This window comes from Chenopodium quinoa, unplaced genomic scaffold (assembly GCF_001683475.1).
Source record: "Chenopodium quinoa cultivar QQ74 unplaced genomic scaffold, ASM168347v1, whole genome shotgun sequence".
NCBI classification, from domain to species: domain Eukaryota; kingdom Viridiplantae; phylum Streptophyta; class Magnoliopsida; order Caryophyllales; family Amaranthaceae; genus Chenopodium; species Chenopodium quinoa.
Genome location: NW_018745251.1, coordinates 192,413 through 196,023, shown reverse-complemented (window position 1 = coordinate 196,023; position 3,611 = coordinate 192,413).

Sequence of the window (3,611 nt, the reverse complement as noted above, 5' to 3'; positions counted from 1 at the left end):
ACCTACAGAAAGGGTTAATTTACCATTTTTCACATCAATAATAGCTCCTGCAGTGTGGAGGAAAGCCCTACCTAATATAATGGGTATTTGTGTGTCCTCTGCCATATCTAAAACAACAAAATCAACCGGAATAAAAAATTTACCAACTCTGACAGGTACGTCCTCTAAATTACCTAAGGGATATTTTACCGAACGATCTGCCATTTGCAAAGTTATATTAGTAATTTTTAATTCCCCCATATTTAATTTAGCACATATAGATGATGGCTTGACACTGACACTAGCACCCAAATCACATAAAGCTTTATCAATAAAAACATTCCCAATGTGACAAGGGATAGAAAAACTACCAGGATCCTTTAATTTAGGAGGGGATTTATTTTGCAAATAAGTGCTACACTCCTCTGTGAAAGCTACAGTTTCTACTTCATTAAAGGCCCTTTTCCTAGTCAGGATGTCTTTCATGAATTTAGCATAAGCAGGTACTTGAGTGATTAAATCAGTGAAAGGAACTGTTACCTGCAGGTTTTTCACAACCTCTAAAAACTTACCGAATTGTTTATCAAGCTTACTCTTCAGTTGTCTATTAGGGAATGGGAGCTTGATAACTGAGCTCTGCACATCTCCTCCCTTATCCTGCAATTTACCCTGCACAGAAACATTAGTAGGGTTAGTATCTTTTTGTAGCCCTGTAGGGCTAGCAGGATTACCGTTTGGTATAGAGGAATCTAGATCAGGAACTGGTCCATCTTCCTTTGGCATAGGAGGTCCATCATAATGTGAACCACTCCTTAGAGTGATTGCATTAGTATGATATGTAGGATGGATAGGTTGTGATGGTAGAGCTCCCTGTTGACGGGATTGTAGGGTAGATGAAAGTTGTGCAATTTGATTGTCCATGATTTTATTATGGGCTAGAATAGAATCAATTTGCGCATCCCTACTCTCCGTATGCTTTTGCATATTAGCTAGCATCGCTCTAATTTCTGTCATGGCAGGGTCGGAAGATGATGAGGGTGATGCTTGGCTTTTCTGGGCGGCATTAGGATGATAATATTTTTGCTGTGGTGGGGGTTGCTGTTGTGGTTGTTGTGGAGGTGGAGGGTTTTGTACATTGGTACTCCGGTATGAAAGATAAGGATGGTTTATATAACTGGCATTGTAGGAATTGGAATAGGGGTTATTTTGCCTATAGGTTTGGAAGGCATTAACTTATTCCATAGAGCTCCTACAATCTTGCTCCCAATGACCTACAATTCCACAATTTTCACAAAAAGCTTCATGGTTAGCAACAGCAGAAACATTAGCTACAGAGTTAGGAGCAGCAGTAAGATTATCTAATTTTTGACAAATAGACGTTAATTGGGCTTGCAAAAAGGATACGGAATTGACATTATGTTTTCCCTTATTTGCAAACCCCCTCGGATTCCCATATTGGGAATTGTGTATTGCCATGTCTTCGATAACCTGTCCTGCATCATCCACATTTAAATTCATAAACCTCCCACTAGCTGCCGAATCTAGTACTGATCTAGAAGAATTTCCAAGTCCATTATAAAATGCTTGGATCAATTGCCATTGTGCTAGATTGTGGTGGGGGCACTCTCTCTGTAGATCCTTGAACCTCTCCCAAGCCTCATATAATGTTTCGTCAGCCTCTTGAGCAAAGTTCTGAATAGCACTTCTTAGTACCGCTGTTCTCTCTGCAGGATAATATTTATTATAAAAATTCAAAGCAAGAGTTTCCTAGTCAGTAATACCAAGTGCAATTCTATTCAAACCATTAAACCATAATTTTGCTTTGCCACATAATGAAAAGGGAAAAAGAATCTCCCTGATTTGGTCCTGCGTAACCCCGGCTTGTCTAATGGTGTTACAATATTGGCAGAAATCTGCGATGTGAAGATTAGGATCTTCACCCTTAGCTCCGCTGAATTGCTTCCTCTCTATCATAGTGATAAATTGGGGCTTGATCTCAAATTGAACTCCATCTAGAGCCGGAGTAGGAGTAAGGTGCGGGAAATCTGTGAGCTTCGGTTGCGAATAATCACTGAGTTTCTTCTGGGCCGTCATCTCTGATTTTGAATCTGAAAGAATATCTGTATCACTAGAATCAGGGGGAGGATCTCTTCGATCGTTGTCCTCCTCAGAACCCGCCAGAATTTTTCTATATAGTCTCCTTTGCCTATGAAAAGAACGCTCGATCTCAAGATCAAAAGGGATGTCACATGATCTAGAACACCTGGGCATAAACAAAGAAATAAAGACAAATATGAGATTTGCCTCAAAGAACTAATGTTCTCTGAGGCAAAAAGGGGGGATAATCTAGACTACAAAAATATAATCAGAAAATAAAAATAAAACTGTTTCCCCGGCAACGGCGCCAAATTTTGATAGGGTAAAGTCGTATCCCCTAATCAAAAATAATTACCTAAATCACTAACTAAGGTAGATAGGGAAGTAGGGTCGAACTCCACAGGGAAACATGTCTTTTTAATTCTAATTAATTAATATAATCTAAATTATCTAAGTAACCAATATTTTAAATGTGAATTCTATACTACGAAGAATGAGTTTAGGGTGAAAAGAATCAATAATAAGGAAACCTAGGGTCACAGGTTAACCAATAATTAATATTCCGGGATAGAACGAAGTAATTAATAATTAACAATGCATATATAACATGATTAACAGGCTCTCACAATTTATTAACCAACATAGATCTAACAGGCTCTCGCAATTTATTAACCAACATAGATCTAACAGGCTCTCGCAATTTATTAGACCTAGTTCCTATTAAAAACAACCTTTAATATTAAATCAACATCTGCTCGATTCATCAATTCAATATTGCTAAACATTCACAATCAAATTACATCTGCTCGATTCATAACCTAATTGCAAAGAATTAAAACAATTCAATAGGAAAATATCATGCAATATCAACAATCAATAATAACAAACTATCCCTTCATATTAATTATGGATCCCCATAAACCCTAGAATTAAACTACTCACTAATCATTATAACTAAACCAATCAAATAAATAAATAAGAACATAATCAAGAAAACAATTAAAACAGCTGAAATTAAAAAGGGAAGAAATTGTACCAAAATAAATCTGGAATTAATGAAGGAATTAAGAACAAGAGTTTAGAGAGAATTTAAGAGAGAGAAAAATACTAAGTAGAGAGAGAAAGTCTAAGAGAAAGAGGGTAAGTAAATAATCCGTACAAAACGTATATATACTTCTCCTAAAACAAGAATTAACTAAACTTAAGCAGACTCTAGAAAAAAACACGCGCCCGATCGGGCGAAGGGGCGCCCGATCGGGCCCGCCTTTTTTACAACGCTCCTTCTGATATGTCGCGCCTGATCGAGCCTACGCTCACCCGCTCGGGCGCGCCTTTCCTTGATGGCACTTATGCGCGCAGCCGCCCGATCGGGCGTATGCTTGCCCGATCAGGCCCGGTCTTCATCTTCAAGGCGTGGACTTCGATTGGGCTAGATTTCTCGGCCCAATCCATATTTCCTCTCGGGTCTCGAATACATGATCCAATTGCCTCATGATCCAAATAACCGAGCCCTTAGTCACCGGCTCTCACCAATC